Source organism: Podarcis vaucheri (genome assembly GCF_965113315.1).
Source record: "Podarcis vaucheri genome assembly, chromosome: 5".
Taxonomy (NCBI): Eukaryota; Metazoa; Chordata; class Lepidosauria; order Squamata; family Lacertidae; genus Podarcis; species Podarcis vaucheri.
In genome coordinates, this window is record NC_138763.1 from 7,312,742 (window position 1) to 7,328,207 (window position 15,466).

At 39.6% G+C, this 15,466-nt stretch overlaps 2 protein-coding genes across 2 annotated transcripts in view; both read right to left on the reverse strand.

The window, feature by feature from the left end:
* LOC309533158 (cytochrome P450 2J2-like) overlaps nucleotides 1-15,466 on the reverse strand; it is a 283,269-nt gene that overhangs the window by 146,499 nt on the left and 121,304 nt on the right. The gene's annotated exons all lie outside the window — the stretch shown is intronic.
* LOC309533176 (cytochrome P450 2J5-like) overlaps nucleotides 1-15,466 on the reverse strand; it is a 317,301-nt gene that overhangs the window by 143,621 nt on the left and 158,214 nt on the right. The gene's annotated exons all lie outside the window — the stretch shown is intronic.

Sequence of the window (15,466 nt, forward strand, 5' to 3'; positions counted from 1 at the left end):
AAGGAATGGAAGGGGGAGAAGTTTGAAACAGACGTTCCCCTGACTTCCACTAGCCTTTCCTTCAATGGCAGAAGTTTGAGTAAAATGGAGATGGTGGAAAACTGAGATAACTGTGGCTTTAGGAATAATGGAGGGATGGAGGAACACTGAGCAATTGGTGTGTGTGTGTGTGTGTGTGTGTGTGTGTGTAACATTTTAACAAGGAGAAACAGCAGAGATGGGTACGGAAGCAACCACCCAAAAGCTAAGAAAACAGAAGAATGAAATGGAAAGTGGAATCAAAGAGTCCAAAGAGACTTTGGAGAACAATATGGATGAAGGATTTCAAGAACAGAAGGATGAAATGGTGGAGGCGGAAGCAACAGATGGTGTAATGAAGAAGTCCTTCACAAAAGGTGACTAGAGGACTGAAACAGCCAAATGGCAGTCTTGTGATGTTGGAGGAGTGGAAGGAAGCCACCGATGAAGAGATGAAGAGACATCCTAAGCTGGAAGAGATAGAGTTGGAAGAGAAAGGAGTCTGCACACAACTTGGAGTGAATTTAGAGAGGAAAGCTATCAAACCTCTGGAACTTTTCTTGGAAAAAGAATGGAAGAAGTGTAAATGGAAGGGCTATTTTTTCACCTTGCCAACAAAGGTCCGTATAGTTAAAGCCATGGTTTTCCCAGTAGTGAGGTATGGCAGTGAGAGCTGGACCATAAAGAAGGCTGATCGCCAAAGAATTGATGCTTTTGAATAATGGTGCTGGAGGAGACTCTTGAGAGTCCCATGGACTGCAAGAAGAACAAACCAATCCATTCTTAAGGAAATCAGCCCTGAGTGCTCACTGGAAGGACAGATCGTGAAGTTGAGGCTCCAATACTTTGGCCACCTCATGAGAAGAGAAGACTACCTGGAAAAGACCCTGATGTTGGGAAAGATGGAGGGCACAAGGAGAAGGGGACGACAGAGGACGAGATGGTTGGACAGTGTTCTCGAAGTGACAAACATGAGCCTGACCAAACTGCGGGAGGCGGTGGAAGACAGGAGTGCCTGGCGTGCTCTGGTCCATGGGGTCACGAAGAGTCGGACACGACTAAACGACTAAACAACAACAATTTTTTTCACAACCAAGATGGAAAATCACAGCAAACACAACGGGTTCAGGTTGTGTCCTTCAGAGCAGGAGAAATCAAGCCTGCTCCCTCTTCCAAGTGACAGCCCTGGAGATATTTGAAGATGGCTCTCATATCTCCTCTCAGTCTCCTCTTCTCCAGGATAAGGATGGGCAGATATTTCTATCCTGGTCTGCAACCCTTTAAGCAGAAATGCTAGAAATCGACCCTGGAATTTTAAGCATGCAAAGACTCTTTGCATCTTTCCTCATGCCCTGCTCAGAATCAGTCTATCATTTTGAAGGTATTCAGTTGGATGGGCCAGAGGGAAGAATGAATTTAGAGTATAAGCTGTCATGTCAGAAACATATTGCACGCATGAATTTATATGTAAATAATGCTTGTTGTTTAACTGTTGCCAGCCTGACAAGTAAAGATTTATCTTCAACTATATGTGTAAGACATTTATTAAATTCACAAATAGCTTTAAAAGGTTATGGGCTCAGTCATGGCCAGCAGGTGGTGATAGAGAATGGCAAGAAGATTTTGAAGTCAATCCCAGAAACCAGCAACTCAGCACAGTAAAGGATATTTTTTGCAGATTTACCCCTTGATTCATGTCTGTTGAACTTCCTGGCACAACATAGTCTCAAAGTTTAGTTCATTCAATTTTACTCTTTTTTTTACAGTTCATTAAATGTTTACTCCCCCCCCCAAAAAAAAAAAACTTTCATTGGTGATATTTTCCAATTCAAAATTCTGATTATGTGGCTTGTTTCCAATTTACACCTGTGAATTTCCACTTACAACACCTTCACTTGATAAGCCTTTCGTTAGTAAGCCAAACGTTCCCTTCTCTTGAAGACAGGGAAGTCAAAAAACTGCATGCCAAAGCACACTAAGTGGTGTCTCCGTGTTTTTCGCAAGGAGAGCAGTAACTGCTGCTCTTTTAATCCTTTAGTCACGGGAGTCAGTCTTTCAAGAGGTAGGTTGTTGGCCTCCTCTAGCTATTCAGTTTCTGGGTCAGTACTCCGGAACTCTGGCGGCCTGTCATTTCCCCTTCTGTTTGCACATACACGGTTACAGTTCAAATGTCTCCCGGGGACGGGGAGTTCTGACTGCTTGCTTAGGGCATCTTATGAGCTTTTCTAAACAAGTTTCTGGGCTCAGAAACCTACCCCCCTCCCTCCACCACTTTGATGCTTCCAAAAAACCTCACACAACTGTTTTTACACTGGATTTTTATCCAGACAAATTTCTTTCTTCTGCTTGTCACCCTACAATAAAAACAACAACTGCAGAGCAGAAAGAGACCCAGAGGGTCGCCCAAGCCATCCCTCTGTAATGCAGGGAATGCCAACCAAAGCATAGTAGTAGTATTATAATGGTCGTAGTATAATAATTGAAGGCAAATTCCCATTTCTTCCTCAAACATTCTCTGCTGAAAGCCTTCAATGAACAAGAGTCCACAATCTGGTTAAGTGTTCCAGCAAAAGTGGATCATTTAACTTTTACCAGAATGCTATTCTTTCAGCTCGTATCACTGGTGATTACTACCTGTTCAATGTCTGCGATAGAAATTTCAAGGTTGGGGGTGTTCCAAGAAAACTCCTTGGATTCTTGAGCAGGGAATGGTGAATATATGGAGCAAATGAATTTGCCCTGGGCTGAATGAAACTTGCTGCTTGCAGTTTGCAAAGCACATTTGCAAAGCAACTTCCTCCTGAACACGTTATCATGTACAGAAAGCTGGCAAGACATTGTCATGTCTCTTGTTTCACAATTTTGGGGCTGGAAAAAAAATATAAAGGTGTAAAACAGTTTGCTTTTCTGAAACTCTCTGCAACAACACTGTCTCCTTCACTTGAGGTCTTCTCTGGACAACAAGCTTAATATGAGTCAACAGTGTGATGCAATTACAAAAAAGCTAATGCTGTTCTAGGCTGCATTAGCAGATATATAGTGTCCAGATGAAGGGAAGTAATAGTTTTCTCCTGGGACTAGGCTACATTTGTAAAGATAAAGCTCTTTCTATGCATTATAACACTATGACACCAGATGGTGCAGTGGAGTCCCATTTTTCGCCAAAGGAACTTCCCTGTATGAAGTTTACAATGCATTTAAGTGGGGAAGGATATCAGTAATAAAAATGAATGTGAAGTTACTTTCCAAAATGTATAAACTGTTGCTAGAATGGTATGCTAAAGACGAATACATTAAATCAGTGAGGATACAATAGACAAGAGATATTGGGCATAATATACCATTCCCATCTTGGGAAAAGTTATGGAGGGAAGATTTAAAATTCACAGCATGCTGTGCATGGAAAACTTTGTGAGAATGATGTATCGTGGTATCTAAATGTATAGAACAGCTACAAATATTTGTTGGATATGTAAAGATAAAGAAGGCACCCTCCACGATACATGATGACCTGCAAGATAACAAAAGCATTTTGGGAAATGATATATAATGAGTTGAAAAAAATATTTAAAATAACTTTTGTGAAAAAACCCAGAAGCATTTTTACTAGGAATCTAAGGTGCAGAAATATGAAACGAGCAGAAACAACTATGTATGCTATGACAGTAGCGCCGATATTTTTGGTTCTGAGAAGGAAACAAGATAAAGTCCTTACCAGAGAGGAATGGTTGAGAACAATGATGGACTATGCCAAAATGGCAAAAATGACCGGAAAGATTAGAAACCAAGAAGAATAACTTTAATAAGGAATGGGGAAAATTTGTAAGTTCCCTTGGAGAACACTGTACACAATTAAAAACATTGGCAGCAATGTAACAACACTTGTAATGTAACAAGAACTATGGTAAGAATAAAAAAATTCCTTCCAGTAGCACCTTAAAGACCAACTAAGTTAGTTCTTGGTATGAGCGTTCGTGTGCATGCACACAAAATCTGAAGAAGTGTGCATGCACACGAAAGCTCATACCAAGAACTAACTTAGTTGGTCTTTAAGGTGCTACTGGAAGGAATTTTTTTATTTTGACTATGGCAGACCAACACGGCTACCTATCTGTATGGTAAGAATGGAATTTTAGGAAAAACTGGAGAACATTATATGATGCAGTGAATGGAATCCATGGAATCTCAGCTCAGGGAAGTCCAAGGATTCAGAGAATCGTATATGTTAATGATTATGACTTTTATTTGAATGTGAATGTTAATTGTAAAATTGAACAATAATTTTAAAAATACAATGTGTTTAACTGAATTGCTTCTTTGATATGTATTGATCCAGCCCTGCTCTGGAGGGTAGGACTCAAATCAATGGCTTCATGTTACAAAAAAGAAGATTCAGTTGAACTTGGCTCTGACTTTGATCTTGGACGCTATTATGGAATTTGGATCCGAAACTGGCAAAGTGTAAACAGGAAGCCCGCTTTGCCGATCCTGTAAATAGTTTGAAAGCAAGGGACAAAGAAGCTTTGAACCAAAAAATCTGACTGATTGTAAAGAGCTAAACTTCATTGCCTGGCAAACGACCCCCCCCCCTAAGCTGGGAAAGGGGAGAAAAACTATCACTCAATCTTTGATATGGGACTGCTTTTAAATAACTTAATGGTCGTTTTGAGTGCACCGCTTTTATAGACATTGTAATTTTTACTGTGGATTTCTGCAAGAGACTGGTAACTTTTTAAAGGATACATCTGAGTTGATAACTGTTTCTACTGGTATAACATTTGGGAAGTTTATTGTTTAATAATCATCATCTTGAAACATTTTGCTACTCTGCTCCCCTAGAGGAACTTTGTGTTATTGCTGGGGATTTTCCATTGCAGCTGTTATTTTCGTAACTGTTAAAAGACAAGCCTGGGAGTGGTGTGAACTGTGCGAACGACCTTGACTCTCAGAGGCTGAGTAATGGATCAGGATAAACCACAAGATAGGACGTCTGAGAAGGCTCAAGAGAAAGCGACTAGAGCTAAAACTAGACAACAACAGCAATTACAGGCACAGCAACAACAATCGTACAGAAGAGCATCTGTAGCAGGACTTTCTGCCCCACAAGCTACAGAAGGAGCAGGAACGGACTCTACTACACTGGACAAGATTCTCTCAGCTATACAAAATTTGACAGCTAAGATCGACTTAAATACTTCAACCATTAATGATATTGGACAGAAGGTGAATGACGTGGGACAGAAAGCGAACATTAATACCCAGGCTATTGACAAGTTGCTGCAGGAATCCAAGGAGACAAAGAAGACAGCAGAGGAAGCGAAAGAGCGGGTTTTGGCGGTGGAGGAGAAGATACCGCCAATAAATAGAAGATTAGATGACTATAAGGAACAATTCTCTCTGATCGAACTTAAAGAGAAACAGACTAATTTGGGAATAAGAGCAGCCCCAGAATCGGAAGAAGGGGAACTAACTGAATTTCTTACATCGGAATTTGAAGATTACTGGGACCTGAATCCACAAAAGGAAGAATTTAAGATAGTGAGTGCTTTCCGACTGGGAAGGATAAAAAGGAAAAATAGAGCAAGAGACTGTCTGATTTCGCTAAGATCAAAGGAAGAAAGAGACAAAATCTTGAATCTTCATTATCAGAAAGCACTCGTGATAGAAGGTGAGAGAATTGAGATCTTTAAAGATATCCCAAAATACTTACTGGATCTCAGAGCTAACTACGCAGACTTGGTAGGCCTACTAAGGAAAAGTAACATTCCGTTTAGGTGGGAATTTCCACAAGGCCTCTCATTTTCATTCAAAGGAAAGAAAATAAGGATAAGATCAAAGGAAGATAAAGTGAGCTTCTTGAGAGATTTTGGTGAGGACCTGCGAAAAGAGGCCAGAACAAAAGAACCGGAATTACCAGGAGTGGGACCACTTGATTTGGGAAGACACCCCTTGGGGTTGGACCAACTAGAGAAAGAGACACAACCGTCAGAACAAGAGCAACTCTTAGGAGCTGTTGGAGGAACCCTACAGTAACCACAACATGTCTCTGCAGATTTTAACCTGGAATATCAGGGGTTTGAATTCCCCCAGTAAGAGGAAGAGAATTTTTCATATCTTAAAAAAGGAACAATTAGACCTGATTTGTTTACAAGAAACACATATAACAAGACTCCACAGAAAATTGCTGATAAATAAACAACTAGGCCAAGAATTAATTTCTCCTCAAAGATGAACATGGACGATTTGTAGCAATTGAAATACAACTTCAAAGAGAGAAAATATTAATAATTGGAGTCTATGCACCTAATGAGGGGAAATCAGAATTTTATAAGAAACTGCATGAGACTTTGTTGGACTACATGGATCAAAATATCATCTTGATGGGAGACATGAACGGTGTTGTGTCGACAAATATGGACAATTCTGAAAGACAGTTAGTTACAAAAGATGGAAGACTACCAAAGACTTTCTTTGAAATGACAGACAACATGGACTTGATTGATATTTGGAGAACTAAAAATCCCCTAGGCAGAGAGGGGACCTTTTTCTCTGAAACCCACATGACCTGGACACGAATCGACCAGATTTGGATTACAAGAGGGATGGCACCTAAGATTCGTAAGGTGGAAATCTGCCCCAAAACTTGCTCCGACCACAACCCTGTGAAAATGGAAATGAAATTAACACTGATTGGTTCCTTCAGATGGAGAATGAATGACACCCTGTTTAGAGATCCAGAAATTATTAAAAAGGCCCAAAAAACTATAAAAGATTATTTTGAAATAAACTTGAAGACTACGGTGGAAAAGAGAGGAATCTGGGACGCAAGTAAAGCTGTAATGAGAGGTTTTTTGATTCAGCAAAATGCTATAAAGAAAAGACTTCAAGAGGAGAGAAAAGGAAAGATTCTAGAGAAAATTAAAGAAGGAGAGAACAGATTAAGGACTAAACCCAAGTCACAGGAGATTCTGCGAGAAATCAAATCATATCAAGCACAATATTTGAAGATGGTTAATCAGGATATAGAATGGAAGATCAAACAGATGAAACAAAAAACCTTTGAATCGGTTAATAAGTGTGGAAAGCTGCTAGCTTGGCAGCTGAAGAAAAGACAAAAATTAAATACTGTGACTAATCTTGAAGTAAATGGAAGGAACATACAAAACCCAAAGGAAATTAAAGACTGTTTCCAGAGATACTTTAAACAATTGTACGCACAAGGGCCACAGAATGAGATTAAGATTGAGAAATTTTTAGAAACAAATGGATTACAAAAAATATCTCAAGAGAACAAACTAATTTTGAATGAAAAAATTTCTTTTTTTTCCAGAATATTTATTAAGGTTTTCCATTAAAAAAACACCAAACATATCCATTTACATATCACATAGTTTGTCTTTTTTTAGACCTCCCACAACTTCTCTAGCAATCATTCGTAGTACAAATCTTATCCTCACATTCCTTTGTTACAATATTTCCATTGTGTTTTATATTTCTGATCTTATTTACCTTCTGGTAATATTCCCTATTTTTCACAAAGCTTCTTTAAGACACACTAGCGTTGTACCCTCCTCACATATATTTTTCAAATACTCCGTAAATTTCCCCCAGTCCTCAAAAAATCTATGGTCTTTTTGATATCTAATTTTACCCGTTAATTTGTCCAGTTCTGCATACTCAGTTAGTTTTGACCTCCATTCTTCCAGATTCGGGACCTCTTCCTGTTTCCACCTTTGAGCTAACAATGTCCTTGCTGCGGTGATCGCGTATTGAAACAGTTTGCTGTCTCTCCTACTTATATCCCTTCTTGTTATCCCCAGCAAGAAGGTTTCTGGTTTCCTAGCAAAGCTATATTTTAGCATTTTCTTTAGTTCATTGTATATCAGCTCCCAGAACCCCCTTACTTTTCTACAGTCCCACCACATATGCATAAATGATCCTTCTTTCTCCCTGCATCTCCAACACTTATTACAGGTCTTGTACATTTTTGATAGTTTTACTGGTGTCATATACCACCTGTAAACCATCTTCATTGTATTTTCTTTTAGTGTGACACATGCGGTAAACTTCAAGTTCTCATTCCATATTTTTTGCCAATCATCCAAATCTATGTTGTAACCTAGATCTTTGGCCCACTGAATCATAACTCCCTTCACCTCCTCACCCATTGTGTGCCATTCCAACAAAATTTTGTACATTTTAGAAATTATTTTACAGTCATTATTCACAATTTCTATTTGAAACTTTGAGTCTTTTTCTTTATACCCTTTTTCTTTCTCATCCTTTTTAAACATTTCATTTACTTGGCGGTAGTGCAACCAGTCATGGACGTAATTTTTTACTTGTTCATATGGTTTTAACCTCCACTTGCCCCCTTCCTTCCCCACCAAATCTGCATAGGTGGCCCAATCACTTCTCATATTAATTTTCTTAACTCCCATGACCTCTAGCGGGGATAACCAATGTGGAACCCCTGGTTCCAATATATTTTTGTACCTGTCCCAGACTTCCAGTAACGATCTACGAAAAATATGGTTTTCAAATGAACCGTAGCCTTTCTTCTTTTCTTTCCAAAGGCGCGCGTGCCAACCAATCCTGGCATCGAATCCTTCCAGATCTAGGAGCTTTGTATTTTTTAATTTTATCCATTCTTTTAGCCAGCAAAGACATGCAGCTTCATAGTATAACTTCAGATCTGGCAGGGCGAAGCCTCCCCTTTCTTTTGCTTCTGTTAAAAGTTTATACTTGATTCTCGGCTTTTTGCCCTGCCAGATATATCTAGAGATCATTCTTTGCCATTCTTTGAAAATCGCCCCTCCTTTTAAAATTGGTAACATCTGGAAAAGAAACAGCATCTTCGGTAGTACTAGCATCTTAATCATTGAGATTCTTCCCCAGAAGGACAATTTTAGCCTATTCCATATTTCCAAATCTTTCTTAATTCCCTTCCACACCGAAACATAGTTATTTTGGAACAGATCAATGTTCTTTGGCGTTAACCATATTCCCAGGTATTTCACTTTTTTGGCGATTTCTATACCCGGTTTTTGTTGCAATATTTCCATCCCTGTTTTTTCCATATTTTTAGCTATAATTTTGGTTTTTTTCCTGTTTATTATAAAGCCTGCCACCTCTCCAAATTTTTCAATTTCTTCCAATATCTCTGATGCGGTTTCCAACGGTTCCTCCGCCAGCAAAACTAAATCGTCGGCAAAGGCTTTAACTTTGTATTGATTTTGGCCTACTGCCACCCCCTTTATACTTTCCTTCTTCCTAATTGAGTCCAATAACACCTCAAGGACCATGATGAATAGTAGTGGTGACAATGGGCATCCCTGTCTAGTGCCTTTGGAGATCTTTATCTCTTCCGTAATCACGTTATTTACTATTAACTTCGCTTTTTGCTCCGTATATATTGCCATTATCCCATTGAGAAAGTCGTTCCCCATTTCCCTCTGTTCAATGTTTTTTAGCATAAAATCCCATGACACGTTGTCGAATGCTTTTTCGGCGTCCACGAACATCAGCATTGCTTGCTTCTCATTCCTGGCAGCCAGATATTCTAGAATGTTTATGACATTTCTCACATTATCTCACATCTGCCTGCCTGGAAGGAAGCCCGCCTGGTCTTCGTGGATAATTTCTTGTAGAACCTTTTTTAATCTTTCTGCCAATATTCCTGTAAACACTTTGTAGTCCGTATTTAGTAGTGAAATTGGTCGGTAATTCTTTACTTGGGTTGAGTCCGCTTCTTCTTTCGGGATTAGAATTATAAATGCTTCCTTCCACGTCTCTGGGATTTCTCTCTCCTTTAATATACTGTTCATTACCTCTCTCAATGGTTGCAATAGGGTTATGCCCAATTCTTTGTAATATCTTGCTGTAAAGCCATCCGGTCCTGGGGCTTTTCCTTTTTTCAGTTTTTTAATCGCCGCCATCAATTCTATTGTATCAATTGGGGTGTTCAGCCTTTCTTGTGCTTCTGTCGGGATCTTTTGCACCTCCTTCTCTTTTAGGTATCTCTCTATTTTCCTCCTATTATTCTTCTCTTTTCTTTTATACAATTGTCTATAAAAGTCCAAGAATCCTTTCCTAATATCTTTAGGGTTAGTTATCTCCTCTCCTTCCACTACAATTTTATTAATTGTATTTTGCTCTTTCCTTTTCTTAGTCTGCCACGCAAGCCATTTTCCTGATTTGTTTGCAAATTCGAAGTTCCTTTGTTTCAATTTTTTGATGTTCCATTCCACCTCCTTGTTTATCATCATTGCGAATTGAGTTTGGAGAGCCTTGATACTTTGTTTAATTCTTACATTGTTTGGTTTCTTAATCAGCTTTTGTTCATTTTCCATAATTTGTTTTAAGATTTCTTTCTTTTCTTTCTCTCTATTTCTCTTTTTGATCGAATTCTGTTGAATAAAGAAACCTCTCATTACTGCCTTTTTTGCGTCCCAGACTGTGCATATTCTCGTTCCTTTGTTACAGTTGTCTTCAAAATATTCTTTCAATTTCTTCTGTGCCTCCTGGACCACCCTTTGATCGTCCAGAAGGTAGTCGTTCAGTCTCCATCTGAATGTTCTTTCTTCAAAGCCTTTGATTTCCACTTTAATGGGACTATGGTCTGAGATAACTCTCGGTTGTATTTCCACTTGAAGGATTCTTGGCGTTAGTTCGTTTGAAATCCAAATTTGGTCAATTCTTGACATTGACTGATTTGGTTCCGAATAGAAGGTAAACTGTTTTTCAAGTGGGTGTCTTAGCCTCCAGATGTCAATTAAGTTACAGTTTTTAACCATTTCAAAGAAGGTTTTTGGTAATTTCCCTTCTTTCGAGCCGTTATTTCTCAGTCTGTCCATTTCTGATGACACCGTTCATATCGCCCATCAAAATCATCTTCTGGTCCGCGAACTCCAACAGCTTTTCTTCCAGATTCTTAAAGAAATCAGTCTTATTTCTATTAGGCGCGTAGATCCCGACTACAATTATTTTCTCGCCTTGCCAAGTAATTTGAATTGCCATGATTGAATGAAAAAATTTCTGAACAAGAGGTTGAAGGTGCCATAAAGAATTTGCAACCAGGCAAGTCTCCAGGCCCAGATGGACTATCCTCCAAGTATTACAAAGTTTTGAAAGACTTTTTAATTCAACCGTTAACGGAGGTTTGTAATGAAATCATGGAGGGGAAGAGAGCGCCAGAATCGTGGAAAGAGGCCTTTATCACACTAATACCGAAAAATGAGTCTGAAAAGACACAACTTAAGAACTACCGCCCTATATCCCTACTTAATGTGGATTACAAAATTTTTGCCGATATTTTGGCTAAAAGACTGAAAAAAGTTTTAGATGGGATGATACACAAAGACCAAGCAGGCTTTCTTCCAGGCAGATATATGTCAAATAATACAAGGAATTTGATTGACATCTTGGAAAAATTGCAAGTCAATATAAATACAAAAGCTGTTTTGATATTTATTGATGCGGAGAAAGCCTTTGATAATATCTCTTGGAGTTTTATGAGGAAAAATCTACAAGGGATGGGGTGGGAGAAAGGTTTGGAAATGGTATAGGTGCGATTTATTCAGAACAAAAGGCAAAATTAATAGTGAACAACGCAGTTACAGAAGAAGTTAAGATAGAGAAAGGGACACGACAAGGCTGCCCAATTTCTTATCTCAGTCCTGGAGGTCTTGCTGAACATGATTAGAAGGGACCAGCAGATTCAGGGTATACAGGTCGGAGTTAAACAATACAAACTTAAGGCATATGCAGATGACCTAGTATTGACATTACAGGAGCCAATTCCCAGTACCAACAGAGCTTTGGAAATAATACAAGAATTTGGTCAGGTGGCAGGTTTTAAATTGAATAAATCGAAAACAATGGTTTTGGAGAAGAATCTGACATCGATTGAGAAGGAAGGGTTTCAGAGAGAAACAGGTTTATCATTGGTAAAAAAAGTGAAATACCTAGGGGTGAACATGACTTCAAAAAATGTTAATTTATTTAAAGATAACTATGAGAAGTGTTGGTCGGAGGTGAAAAAAGATCTTGAAATTTGGACAAATCTGAAGCTTTCCTTATTGGGTAGAATTGCGGTTATCAAAATGAATGTATTGCCAAGAATGTTATTTTTGTTCCAGACGTTACAAATCATTGACAAGATGGACTGTTTCAAGAAGTGGCAAAAAGAAATCTCTAGATTTGTCTGGCAGGGCAAAAAGCCCAGAATAAAATACAAAATCCTTACTGATACTAAGAATAGAGGGGGGTTTGCCCTGCCAGACTTTAAGTTATATTATGAAGCAGCAGTTTTTTGCTGGCTGAAGGAATGGCTACTTCTTGAGAACACAGACATATTGGATTTAGAGGGTTTTGATAATGCTTTCGGGTGGCATGCATATCTGTGATATGATAAGGTTAAAGTTCATAAAGGTTTTAAAAATCATATTGTCAGGAAAGCACTATTTAATGTCTGGATGAGATATAAAGATTTGTTGGAAAGTAAAACTCCTAGGTGGTTGTCGTCAATGGAGGCCAAAGCTGTGAAAAAGCTTAATATGGAACCTAAATGGCCGAGATATTCGGAAATTTTGGAACAAGAAGGGGACAGGTTGAAATTGCAGAGTTATGAGAATCTCAAAGATAAGGTGCAGGATTGGTTACATTACTTTCAAATAAGAGAGGCCTATAATTTGGACAGGAAAAATGGTTTCCAGGTGGAAAAATCAAAGCTGGAAACAGAATTGTTAGAACCCAAAGCTAAGATTTTGTCGAGAATGTATGATTTGCTGTTGAAATGGAACACGGAGGAGGAAACGGTTAAATCGGCTATGATAAAATGGGTTATTGGTTTCAGAACTCACAGGGTTAAGGAGTTCTGGTGACGTCTCTTTCCTGAGGCGTGGTTAGAAACACATACGGGAGTGGCTCGACGCTAAGTGTTTCAGTCTGGTTTCGCTTTTGCGGAGAGAGGACGCAAGATGTGTGCATTGTCGCCCTGAGAGATTTAAGAGCTGTTTTACTTCATGATTAAAGGCTAACAAGATAAGGAACGCCTTTGTGTCTGCTCTGAATTTATTACCCACATGCTGCAATTGCTTCGCCGCTGTGTTTACTCTGCTACCGGCAAGAGGCAGAGGCAGGAAGGATTTTTGGATCAGCACAGACAGGTTGCAAGCCGCGCAAAGGGAAGCGTGCTGGACTCCATGTTTGTTTTTCTTGGCACTCATGGCAACTTTGGCCTCTCCGTTGCCATAAAAATGGGCACAAGACATTGGTTATAATATTATGTTTGCTGACTGGGAACGGTTGTGGACCACCGGTATGAAATTTACGGCATGTAATGCCTTAAGAGAAAATATTATGAAAATGATTTATAGGTGGTACATGACACCAGTCAAGCTTGCAAAAATCTATCATTTGCCTGATAACAAATGTTGGAAATGTAAAGAAACTGAAGGAACATTCTTTCACCTTTGGTGGACGTGCCCAAGGATTAAGGCGTTCTGGGAAATGATCTATAATGAACTGAAAAAAGTATTTAAGTATACTTTCCTGAAGAAACCAGAGGCCTTTCTCCTGGGCATAGTCGGCCAATTGGTGCCAAAGAAGGATAGAACTTTTTTCATGTATGCCACAGCAGCAGCAAGAATACTCATCGCAAAGCATTGGAAGACGCAAGATCTACCCACCTTGGAAGAATGGCAGATGCAAGTGATAGACTACATGGAACTGGCATAGATGACCGGCAGAATCCGAGATCAAGGAGAGGAGCAGATGGAAGAGGATTGGAAGAAGTTTAAAGTTTATCTACAAAAATATTGTAAAATTTATGAATGTTGAAGGCTCTGAAAATGAAATGAAGGGGTTCTAGCGATTAAGATAAATAAGATTTTAAAGGGATGGATAAAGGTCTAAGATGAATATTAAATGATCTTGCTGAATTAACTTTTAAAGTTGAATACAAGAAGGGAAGGCGGGTGGAAGCAAAGAGAATAAGGTTTTGAAAGTCAGTAATATAAAAGAGTGTTCTTTTTTATGCAAAATTTTTCTTTGTATTTTTCTTCTTTTTTCTGTTTTTTCGTTGGAATTCTTGATGTTTGTTGTTTGTTTTGTGGATGTTGATTTTTTTGGAAAATCTTAATAAAATATTATTATTAAAAAAAAACAAAAAAGAAGATTCAGAAATAAACATATGGAAAAACTTACTGACAGTAAGGGCTGTTTGACAGTGGAATGGTCTCCCTTGGGAGATTGTGGACTCTCCTCCTTGGAGGTATTTAAGCAGAAGTTGGATGGCCATGTGTCGTGGATGTCTTTAGCTGAGATTCCAGCATTGGAGGGAGTTGGACAAGATGGCCCTCAGGGTCCCTTCCAACTCTACAATTCACTGGGACCCAGGGGAATGCAATGACCTAGAACCAAATGTAGAGACCCACTGGGGTAAGCACAGCATGTAGGCAATTCGGATCATACATTGCTTTCAGAGAGTGACTACAGTACTAATATTTCTGCTCTAAGTCGGTTTCTAAGAAGCACTGTCCTTGTCCTTCTCCACTGATAGAGTCAGAGGCACTTTCCACCCACAATCCATCCCAAGAATCAGATTTACAAGGATTAAGAAGACCTGTGCCATTCAAGAAGGCCTGTAGCTGGCCACACTACCAAATCAACATGGCAGTAGAATTACAGTAGAATCTGATCTATAAGATGCAAGGCCAAAATGGAGGAGGTGCAATAATAATAACCAAAATATCTTTCAAACGCGGATGTCCTCCCCCACAATGAAGTAGTAACCATAGTCGTAATTAGTACAATCTCTGTTTCTCATTGGGACGCAGGTGGCGCTGTGGGTAAAACCTCAGTGCCTAGGACTTGCCGATCGTATCGTTGGTGGTTCGAATCCCCACGGCGGGGTGAGCTCCCGTCGTTCGGTCCCAGCTCCTGCCCACCTAGCAGTTCGAAAGCACCCCTAAGTGCAAGTAGATAAATAGGTACCGCTTTATAGCGGGAAGGTAATGGCGTTTCCGTGTGCTGTGCTGGTGCTGGCTCGCCAGAGTAGCTTCGTCACACTGGCCACGTGACCCAGAAGTGTCTCTGGACAGCGCTGGCTCCCGGCCTCTTAAGCGAGATGAGCACGCAACCCCAGACCAACTGGCCCGTACGGGCAGGGGTACCTTTACCTTTACCTGTTTCTCATTGGAACATAATGAACCAGTCAAGCAGATATGTTATGGCCAAAAGTCCATGTGCCAGGGATCATTGAGGGTTTTGAGGCATGATGACATACACTGGCTGAACACCAAGGAATGGTGGGAAGTACGATCTGGGGAATTTCCAAGGGATGAAGACTGAGAGCCCAGGGATTGGTGATCAGACAGGGACAGTGTGTGGCAGAGAAAAGTCCAGAAGCAGAGGCAGAAGTAGGAGATAGGAGAGGCCAAGAGGC